General features: G+C 41.2%; 1 pseudogene; it reads left to right on the plus strand.

Annotated features, from left to right (window-relative positions):
- Positions 1 to 928: 928 nt before the first annotated feature.
- LOC119896373 lies at positions 929 to 10,025 on the plus strand (annotated as a pseudogene).
- The last annotated feature ends 1,952 nt before the right edge of the window (positions 10,026 to 11,977 follow it).

Raw genomic sequence — 11,977 nt, forward strand, 5'->3', positions numbered from 1 at the left:
TGAGAGGAACTATGACTGTTTGTTCCTATTTGCACAAACAGCTCTAGAGCACTACATGGAATTGGCCATAAGAAACACCATGGTCAAGTGGAGGCTATAGGTTAACAATGGATGATCGGCTTTGTGGTCAAGTCATCGAATCGGTGGCCGTAAGTCTTGGACACTTGGGTGAAGAGAGCAGCAGAGCTATCCTGATCACCGTTTGGTGGTGCGTTGGATCAGATGGCGGGGGACCAGTGTTTCCCACAGGATTTTGTGAGATTGTGGAGGGTGGACTTCGGACCCTCTGGGGTGTCCGGGGACATTCTCCCCCAGGAGAAATGTTTTTACATTTTAAAATGAAATGGATCAGTCTGTTGTAGGCCTCCTTTCTGAGAAAAAAAAATTAGAGGTTGATCTTTAAGAATGAAGTTGAATCATAAACACATTATGGGGTTTTCCTATAGTTTGCTGTGCTAAGATTTCATGAATATGACAAATTATAAAATACATGGCAAACTAAGGCAAACAGGGTAAATACAGACAATTGTAACAATTCACTTAACGAGTGTGCCGTGGTTAAGTCATACAAAAAAAGTGGACAAAGAAGGTGAAAATAGGTAGGCCCTGTTGCTTTTCTACTTTTTCTGCTTTTTACATGAGCTGTAGTCAACTGGTTAAAAACATTACCTTCAGCTCACTGCCTCCACCGCGGCGTCTCAACATTGCTTGGCAGAGAACGTCTGGACTACATTGCTTAGCCTGCTCCCTGTTCAGTTGATTAATCAGTCATTTTAATTTAAATACCTTTTACAAGTTTAATAATAGCCCTACATAGTCCCATCAATCAAATACAAATAATTACTATAAATAGGCCAAGTTTAATAAAACAGTCACAGACATTGAGTAACCTTCCGGTAAATCCTGTTTTATTGCAAAGCTGGCTGGCAGAGCAAATTCATTTGTCATTGGTGTGAAGACAACCTGCGAACATGTCGACTCCAGACCGCTGCGGAGGTAAAAACGTAACATTGACTATGTGTTTTTAATGAAAAGTAGGGAGAAGTTGTAGAATACTGTGTTTGGCATTTTAAACATTAGAAAAATAAATGCAATGATTTTAAATGTCCAAAGTTAAAGTCTGTATCACCTGTGACGCTGTTTACTTTCGTTTATGTTCTTACACAAGTGCTGTCACGCCTTTACTGTAAGTCTTCTTTCTCTTGCGTTAGTCACCAAGTTATCATAAGCTAACATGTGAGGCAGGTTTTTATTATCATTAAACCATTCTTAATGTCAGGACTTTGTCTCTTTGTCTTACCTTTCCCAGGAAGAGGTGCTAAAAACAGCAGAACAGCAACAGACCGGACTGGTAGCTGCTGTACACTAAGTTACATACTATTTTTAAAGCTTGTGTACTTCTATAAAAGTTTCAAATTTGAGAGGAGAAGTGTTTGTTCTTATCAAAAGTAAAACAAACAGGGCCTTGTTACCAGTGGATCAACTTCCTTGATTGGGAAATTATACCCTGTCCACATGATTGACAGAAATAATCACTGCAGTTTGAGTTGATGACTGCTGACTGTAATTTGGCTTCTTTGGCAAAAAAATCATAAATTGTCCAAAATGACAAGTTTAATCTAAACCTCTATGAAACTGAAGGAAGCTGAACATTACAAACTTTGTTAAAGTAGGATTATTTCTGGACTGTGATAATTGTATTGCATAAGGCTTAGACTGCCGGGGACTTCTCATGATGCACTGAGCTCCTCTCTCCTCATCTGTATGCAACCTTATCCCATTAATGCACGTTACCAACCCAACTATTTTCCTTTCCTATTGTCTTGTGCTTTCTCATCCCTCTCCTCTCTCGATTTCTGCATGTGTTTATGGCTCTGGAGCTGTGGAGTCTGGATCTGTGGTTATGAGTCACCTGCTGCTACCATGTTCCTGCTCAACACCTTTTGTTACAATTATTATTACAAGTCTTATTAGTATTATTATTATTAGTAAGCCTACTATAATTATCTGTAACATTGTTCCTTTTCGGTCTGTACCACTCCTACCTTTACTGTTTGTATTTCTGTGTGGATATTGTGTTGGCTGCTCCCCCCTACCCCACCAGCTCTCTCTCGTTGTGTTAAACTGTCATAAAAATAATAAACAAGCTTTTGTTGATAGTTCTCTGTGTCAGTTGTCATCATAGACATGTTTGTAGAAACTGTGTTTTCCCCGGAGAATGAGAGGGTCACCTTTGTGTAACTACGAGATGCTGAGAGGAACTATGACTGTTGTTTGTTCCTATTTGCACAAACAGCTCTAGAGCACTACTGGTCTGTACCACTCCTATCTTTACTGTTTGTATTTCTGTGTGGATATCGTGTTGCTGCTCCCCCCTACCCCACCAGCCCTCTCTCTCTCTCCCTCACCCCCAACTGGTCGAGGCAGATGGCCGCCCACCCTGAGCCAGGGTTCTGCTCAAGGTTTCTGCCTCTTAAAAGGAAGTTTTTTCTCGCCTGTGTCACCAAGTGCTTGCTCATGGTGGGAATTGTTTGGTCTTGGGTCTCTGTAGATAAAATCACAAACAGTAGGATCTAGACCTGCTCTATATTCAATTTCAATTCAATTCAATTTTATTTATATAGCGCCAAATCACAACAACAGTTATCTCACAGCGCTTTTCATAAAAGAGCAGGTCTAGACCGTACTCTGTGATGTTTTTACAGAAGCCCAACAGTTCCCACCAAGAGCAAGCACTAGGCGACAGAGGCAAGGAAAAACTTCCTTTTAAGAGGCAGAAACCTCGAGCAGAACCATGGCTCAGGGTGGGCGGCCATCTGCCTCGACCGGTTGGGGGGAGAGAGAGAGAGAGAGAGAGAGAGATGTAAGGAGAGAGAGAGGGGAGGGAGGCAGCCTACACAATATACACACAGAGGTACAGACAGTGAAGGTAATGTTGCTATAGACTAAATGAAAAATGGTACAGATATTTATAATAGTGTTAATGGTAACCATCGTAATGTTAATGATTATAATAACAATAATAACAATAAGACTAGCAACAATAGTCGTTGCAGTAGAGGTGTCGAGCAGGAACACAGGGGCAGCAGGTGACCCGCAGCCACAGATCCAGACTCCACAGCTCCAGAGCCAGAAAACCTGCAGGAAGTGATAGGAGAAGAGAGAGACGAGAAAGCACAAGACTACCAGAAAGGGGAGAAGTTGTGTTAGTAACATGCAATAATGGGATAAGTTGCATACAGAGGGAGAGAAAGTAGAGGAGAGAGGAGCTCAGTGCATCATGGGAAATCCCCCGGCAGTCTAGGCCTATAGCAGCATAACTAAGGGATGGTTCAGGACTACCTGAGCCAGCCCTAACTATAAGCTTTATCAAAGAGGAAAGTCTTAAGCCTACTCTTAAATGTGGAGATGGTGTCTGCCTCCTGAACCCAAACTGGAACCTGGTTCCACAGGAGAGGAGCTTGATAGCTGAACGCTCTGGCTCCTAGTCTACTTTTGGAGACTCTAGGAACCACAAGTAACCCTGCATTCTGGGAGCGCAGTGCTCTGGTGGGGTAGTAAGGTACTATGAGCTCTTTAAGATAAGATGGTGCCTGACCATTAAGAGCTTTGTAGGTAAGAAGAATGATTTTAAATTCTATTCTGGATTTTACTGGAAGCCAATGCAAAGAAGCTAAAACAGGAGAAATGTTCTCTTTTCCTGGTTCCTGTCAGAACACGTGCTGCAGCATTCTGGATCAGCTGAAGAGTCTTAATGGACTTTTTCGAGCAGCCTGATAATAAGGAATTGCAGTAATCCAGCCTAGAAGTAACAAATGCATGGACTAGTTTTTCTGCATCATTTTTAGACAGGATGTTCCTGATTTTCGCAATATTACGTAGGTGAAAAAAGGCGGTCCTTGAAATTTGCTTAATGTGAGACTTAAACGACATGTCCTGATCAAAGATAACTCCAAGATTCCTCACAGTGGTGCTGGAGGCCAAGGCGATGCCATCCAGGGAAACTATATCTTTAGATAATGCGTCACGGAGGTGCTTAGGCCCCAGAGCAATAACTTCAGTTTTATCTGAGTTTAACATTAGAAAATTACAGGTCATCCAGGTTTTAACATCCTGAAGGCACATTTGAAGTTTAGCTAACTGATGAGTTTCATCTGGCTTGATCGATAGATATAACTGAGTATCATCTGCATAACAATGAAAGCTTATGGAATGTTTCCTGATAATATTGCCTAAAGGAAGCATATATAAAGTGAAGAGGATTGGTCCAAGGACAGATCCTTGAGGAACTCCATGAGTAACTTTGGCGTGCATGGAGGACTCATCGTTAACATGTACAAACTGAAATCGATCTGATAAATAGGACTTAAACCAGCTTAGAGCGGTTCCTTTAATGCCAATGAAATATTCCAGTCTCTGCAATAGGATCTGATGGTCAATGGTATCAAATGCAGCACTAAGATCTAATAAAACCAGTACAGAGACAAGTCCTTTGTCTGATGCAATAAGGAGGTCATTAGTAATTTTCACCAGTGCTGTCTCTGTGCTATGATGAGCTCTAAATCCTGACTGAAAATCCTCAAATAAACTATTGCTCTGTAGAAAGTCACACAGCTGTTTAGCAACTGCTTTCTCCAGAACCTTAGAGAGAAATGGAAGGTTAGATATAGGTCTATAGTTGGCTAAAACATCCGGATCAAGTTTGGGCTTTTTCAGAAGAGGTTTAATTACAGCTACTTTAAAGTACTGTGGTACATAGCCTGTTGATAAAGATAGATTGATCATATCTAGTATAGAGGTGCTGACTAAGGGTAAACATCTTTAAGCAGCCTAGTCGGGATGGGGTCTAAGAGGCAGGTTGATGGTTTAGATGAAGAAATTATTGAAGTTAGTTGGTAAAGATTGAGGGAAGCAAAACAGTCTAAACATGTATCTGGTTCTACAGCTGTTTCTAAGGTTCCTGAGTTAAGAGATAAGTCGGTGCCAATTGAGGGCAGGTCTTGGTGAATTTTGTCTCTAATAGCTAGAATTTTATCATTAAAGAAGCTCATGAAATCGTAACTACTGAGAGCTATGGGAATACTTGGCTCAATAGAGCTGTGACTCTCTGTCAGCCTGGCTACAGTGCTGAAAAGAAACCTGGGGTTGTTCCTATTTTCCTCTATTAATGACGAGTAGTACGCTGCTCTGGCATTACGGAGGGCCTTCCTATAAGTTTTAAGACTATCTTGCCAAATTAAACGAGAATTTTCCACTTTGGTGGAACGCCAATTCCTCTCAAGTTTCCGTGATATTTGCTTTAATTTGCGAGTTTCAGTATTATACCATGGAGCTAACCGTCTTTGTTTTAGTATTTTCTTTTTTAGAGGGGCTACAGAGTCGAGTGTCATTCGCAGCGAGCCTGCAGCACTATCAACAAGATGATCGATTTGGGAGGGACTGAAATTAGCTCCGTTACTTTGTGACTAGATAATGTATTTAGAGCTGATGGAATCGCATCCTTAAATTTAGCTATGGCACTATCAGACAGACATCTTGTATAGAAATTTTTGCCCAATGGCGAGTAGTTCAGCAATACAAACTCAAAAGTTATCAAACAGTGGTCGGATAAAGAGGGATTCTGTGGGAACACCACTAAATGTTCAATTTCAATACCATACACCAAAACAAGGTCGAGGGTGTGGTTAAAACAGTGAGTCGGTTCATGAACACTCTGAGAGAAGCCGATGGAATCTAACAGAGAGATAAACGCAGTACTAAAGCTGTCATTCTCAACATCCACATGAATATTAAAATCTCCTACAATAATAACTTTGTCCGTTTTAAGGACTAAAGTTGACAAAAACTCTGCAAATTCAGATAAGAATTCAGAGTACGGGCCAGGTGCTCGGTACACTATAACAAAAAGAATTGGTTGCAGTGATTTCCAACTTGGGTGCGAAAGACTAAGAACAAGACTTTCAAATGAGTTATAGTTTGGTTTAGGTTTAGAGCTGATTAGTAGGCTAGAGTCGAAGATAGCTGCAACTCCACCTCCTCGGCCTGTGCCTCGAGGAATGTGAGTATTAATATGACTGGGAGGGGTGGATTCATTTAGGCTAACATATTCTCCATCACCCAGCCAGGTTTCAGTAAGACCAAATAAATCAATATCATAATCTGATATTAGTTCATTTACTAGTACACCTTTAGAAGAGAGAGATCTGATGTTTAAGAGTCCACATTTAACTCTCCTATTCGTTTGCACTATTGCTCTTGTGGTTTTAATTTTTATGAGGTTTTTATGCACAGCTCCTCTTCTGTTTACCTTTTTAAATAATTTCGATGGTCGGGGGGCAGACACCGTCACTATAGGATTTTCACTAAGTAACTGCTGAAAAAGAAGGGCAGAGAAGTGTGTTAAACTGCGACTCTGCCTCCTGGTCTCAACTCTGGGTTGTCATGGATTTGGTCCACTAATAAACTTGGCCAGATTTCTAGAAATGAGAGCTGCTCCTTCCCAAGTGGAATGGATGCCGTCTCTCCGGATCAGACCAGATCTTCCCCAGAAAGTCTGCCAATGATCAACAAAGCCCACATCGTTTGCTGGACACCACCTCGACAACCAGCGGCGGAATGACGACATGCGGCTATACATGTCATCACTGGTCAGATTTGGCAGGGGTCCAGAGAAAACTACGGTGTCCGACATTGTTTTTGCATATGTACACACCGACTCAACATTAATCTTAGTGACCTCCGATTGGCGTAACCGGGAGTCATTACCGCCGACGTGAATAACAATCTTACTGTATTTACGTTTATCCTTAGCCAGCAGTTTCAAATAAGACTCAATGTCGCCCGCTCTGGCCCCAGGGATGCACTTAACTATGGCCGCTGGCTTCGCTAAATTCACGTTTCTCAAAATGGAGCTGCCAATGATCAGAGTTGGTTTCTCAGCGGGTGTGTCGCTGAGTGGGGAAAATCTGTTAGAAACGTGAACAGGTTGATGGTGCCCCGTGGACTTTGAATGCTTACGACTATTCCTCCTTCGGACAGTCACCCAGCCCCCCCCCCCTTTCCTGGCTGCACAGGGGATGCCGGAGGACGGCTACCAGAGGCTAACTCAGGCCGTTCCGCACCGACTACCGGGGACTGGCTAGCTACAGTAGCTAAAGACTGATCTACCAAGGTGCGGAGCCGGACTTCTAAATCACTGAGCCTCGCCTCCATGTCTATAAATAAACTACACTTATTACATGTACCATTACCGCTAAAGGAGGCAGAGGAGTAACTGAACATCTGACACACCGAGCAGGAGAAAGTAGGAGAGAGAGAGGGAGAAGGAGAAGCCATCGCTAGCTGCTAAGCTAAAGTCGCTAACGGCTAAGCTAAAGTACTGTAGCGTCAGTTACCAAAACTTTAGAGCAACTATGAGATTGAACAGCAGTCACTAAAAGATGGAAAGAACTGTGAGTGCTTAGGCAAAATTACTGTAAAGAATAAGTGTTTAGCGAACAGTTGGCCGCTGTAATCAAACAAATGTAACTGTTATTTAGCGAGAGCAGCACAACACGGTACCAACACACAAGCACCGGAAACGGAAATGAGTCGACACGCTTACCGCAATACGTCAGCAGTACGTCAATACGTCTTATGACGTATTGACGTACTGCGTATATGAAAAGTGCAATGAGATAACTTTTGTTGTGAATTGAATTAAATTAGTTTTAGCTAAGTGTACCTACTTAACCAGAAACCAAATGTTTTTTAAAGGTCAGATACCTAGTCATCAAACACCCTAAGTTGTTGTTGTATCTGGTGGAGTATGGAGGTACCACTTTTGGCATCTGTTCTTTTAGCAGCCATTGCCATCTTTCTCCACCTGTCACCCAGCTACTGAAGACCATGAGGACTCTATGCTTGTGGAACAGTGGCTGCTTGAGCAGCAGTGGAGCATTTTATGTACCTGTAGTTGTACTGCTTAACAAAGAAGGAAAATCTTGAAAAGCTTAACCACCCTTTGCATTTTGGCAACTTCAATCACATGTTCAGACTATTTTTGATATAAAAAAACAGCAAAGCCTGACTTTTGAGTGTATTTTTTTTGTAGCATGCACGGAGAACCTGACAGACAATTATGCCAGGTAAACTGTTCCTTCTTGTTTGTGTTGTTGTAAAAGCTGAAAAATCTCACTTCTCTCTGGTCCAGCACTCCACATAATATTGTCTTTGTTCCTGTGCTCTTTTTCATTATACAGTTCTTTACCTTTGGATCCTGCAGAGGAGTACAAAATGGACAACAAACGACGAGGCCTTGCACTTATCTTTAATCAGGAGAGCTTCTCCTGGCGCACACAGTTGAAGGACAGACGTGGAACCAATGCTGACCGGGATAACTTGGAGAAAAGGTATCACTTCCCAGCCAGCTGCTGGTGAGGGAAAACTGTATTTGGGATAACTTAGTGATTAAGAACTTGTCGGTACTTGTACAGTGACTGTAACATTGTGGTAAGATTTTCTAAGAATATCCTGTGTATTTCATGACATGCAGAACTTTTTATCACCTCTCTTTTAGATTGAATAAGCTAAATTTTGAAGTGAAGACTTACAATGACTACAAACAGGAGAAAGTCTTCGATAAAATTAGGCAAGGTAAGCATGTGCAGGATAACTTATAACACATACATGACTAAATATATATTCAGGAGGTAGCACTACAACATTGTTACTGTAATTAGCTGTTTCCTTGTTGTCCTAAACAACAGATCCAACATGTGAAAGGCTGTAGTACAGGTCACTTTTACTTGTTCAGTAGCAAGTTTAACAAATACCTGATGTCCCATCAGCCGCAGAGGCGGACCATTCAGACTCAGACTGCTTTTTGCTCGTCTTCCTGAGCCACGGCGAGAATGATCACGTCTACACCTACGATGGCAAGATCAGCATTCAGGATATCACATCCCTGTTCAAAGGAAACAAGTGTAGGAGCCTTGTGGGAAAGCCAAAGATCTTCATATTACAGGTAGATACAAACAAAAGCCAAAGCTCAATCAAAATAATACTATGATAGGTAGAATATGGGAATGTACAGTATTACCTGTTTTTTTATGTTTTACTTGGAAATTCATGGCTCTTAAAAATAAGTAAAAGTGAATGTGTGTGGCTGTGTCCGCCACTAGGCATGCCGTGGAGACAAGCATGATGACCCAGTGACTGCCTGTGTAGCCGGGGCGGTGGGTTGGTGACTGAGGAGAATGAGGTGGTGGTGGACGCTAGCGCTGTACACACCCTCCTGCTGGGGATTTCATCATGTGCTACTCTGTGGCTGAAGGTGAACTCTTAATGTGCTCTTGTTCCAGCATGATGGTTAGATTCATACTTCATTTTATTCATTAATACAGTGCAACAGTAATTCGAAACTATAGTGAATTATTTTAGAAATAGAAGTCACTGTAAATGTCCTTTTGTTTTTGCTGTTCAGTCAATAACTATCCTGCACTGTCCCCTCTTTTGTTTGTTAAGGTTACTTTTCTCACCGTGACCCCATCAACGGCTCCTGGTATGTCCAGGATCTGTGCGAGCTGCTTAAAAAGCATGGGGACTCTCTTGAATTCACAGAATTACTCACGCTGGTCAACAGGAAAGTGTCGATGAGGAGTGTTGGGAACAGTAGGGACCGTAATGCCATTGGGAAGAAGCAAGTACCTTGCTTTGCTTCAATGCTCACTAAGAAGCTCTACTTCCGTCCAACAAAGTAACAGTTTCAGACCTTCAGGTCATTTGTTCCCCAAAGAGTGATTGTGTTTTATTAAATGTGCATTCTTTTTTTGGCAAAAAGTGTATTCACATGATGTCCTTATTTCACCTTTACCCTGGAATTGTTTGGAAATGTCAGTCCTATGTCCTCAGGGTTATTATTTGTTTATTTCAGCTGTCCTAGTGTTTGTAGTTTTCTCAAAAATATAATTGGCACCGGAGTTTCAGAAATTCTATCTTTAACTTTTGCTGTTTTAAGTAGCTTTAAGTAAAAATAATTAAAGGTGCACATGCACATGTGCAGTTTTCTTGTTCTTTCTACATTTGTGTGTGTGCAAAACATGTTAGTGAGGTAGATTGTGACTCTTAAGTGTCTGTATCTGTGGTTAACGATTTAGCTAATGTTGGACCATAAGAAAGTGAACAAAGCAACCAAACTGAGCCAGTTCATCCAATAGTATAATTATCAGTATAATCTAATGCAGGACAGGTGCACCTAAGAATGCTTAAAACTCTACTTAAAAAGTGATGAAAAAACACATCCAATAGCAACCTTCAACCATCACCCCTATTTAACAACATCAAACTGTTTCTCAAACAAACCTCAGTCAAAATTACCATAAAACTTCAATTAATAACTGAGTCCCAAATATGACATCTACCCCGTTTACTGGCCTGGTTTGGGAACACATTCTGACAAATAAATGCAGGTCTCCATTAAACGCCTGGTTTGGTTTTTATAGAAGTTCTTTGGATGTATAAAACCATAAAATGCTGCCGGGTTGCCCACTTTAGCTGCTTCTAAGCTGCTTAGATCATTAATACAAATATTAATGTTTAAACTTATGATCAATATGTCAATATGAACATGCTACACATCGTTAGATCGGTTAGATTCTCCACAATTCAGTTCAGTTAATTTAACGGAAATGAGCCACAGTCTAATTCATATAGATTTATTGGTGTAACCAGCATGGTACAAGAGATGAAAAAAAAAAAAAGTGCTGACTCCTGTTACCTTTGAAGCAATTGTTAAGTCCAAATGTGTCCCTTCCTTGACTGTTTGTATTCCTTTAGTCTGTAAGGGTCCACCGATCAAAACAATCAAAACAACTTTTCATAAAAATTAATCCAAGTTGTGAATAATGTCATGTGAAGTCCATCACCCTCTGTCTGCTAACTTCTGCCACACTTCTCTCATCCTGCAAATTATAGCCCGGGCTATTAATAAAAGTTTTACGGTATGTAAACTTTTATCTTCCATTGAATCCACCATACCTCTTCCAAAAAAGATGTTAACATCAGCACTAATAATGAATTCTGGACTGAAATATGCAAAAACACCTTTAGCATGTCCAAGAACACCAATACAAGACTGTGTCAATACAAAGTCATTCACAGAACACATATTACACAACACAAGATGGATATAATGGGACTTACCGGTTCACACATATGCACTCACTGCACCTTTACCACGACTGACCATTACTACCATGCACTCAGGCTCTGTTCACCAGTACAACAACACTTTTGGAAATAAAAAAACACTAAGCTAGCACTGTTCTTTGGATACAACATCCCCCTATCCCAGTTACTGTGCATACTAGGAGACTTGAGTATAAGTGACACATCTCAGAAATAAATCACAACACCTCTACTAGTAGCCCAAAGAACAGAAAACAACTCAGTAGCCCAAAGTGTTTAAATATTTTAACAGAACAGGTAACACAGGAACACTAAGGCCTATAAAATACCTGGTGCACTAGCTGTCAATTTGTTGCTATCAGAAAAGAGGTAGTGCAGCATGGTTTTGGATCCAAAACTATTCTGGACTACCTCTTTTCCGATAGCAATGTTTACCTTGGCACAGCTGCTTCAGAGCACAAGACCAGTGATGTGACTGACTAGTAGTGTTGTAGTCAAGACCACCCAAACGGAGACCAAGTCAAGGCCAAGACCGGAGTTTATCGAGATCGAGACAAGACCAAGCATTTTAGGGGCTGAGAGCAGTCGAGACCAAGACCGAAGGAGGGCGAGACCGAGTCAAGACCAAGACCAGTTCCCTGCATTGCATGGCACGCAATAAAATGTGGAACGAGATCATAGGTACTTCTCAAATTGATCTGAAAGATCCACATTCCCATTAAAACACCTACATACAAACACTAAGAGCTGAAATTAACGTAAGCATCGCAGGGAGGGGTGACAGTCATTAATTAGGGTTATTTTGCATTTG

Source organism: Micropterus salmoides, unplaced genomic scaffold (assembly GCF_014851395.1).
Source record: "Micropterus salmoides isolate LMB-PRFRI ecotype aquatic unplaced genomic scaffold, ASM1485139v1 Ms_hic_scaffold_973, whole genome shotgun sequence".
Classification (NCBI taxonomy): Eukaryota; Metazoa; Chordata; class Actinopteri; order Centrarchiformes; family Centrarchidae; genus Micropterus; species Micropterus salmoides.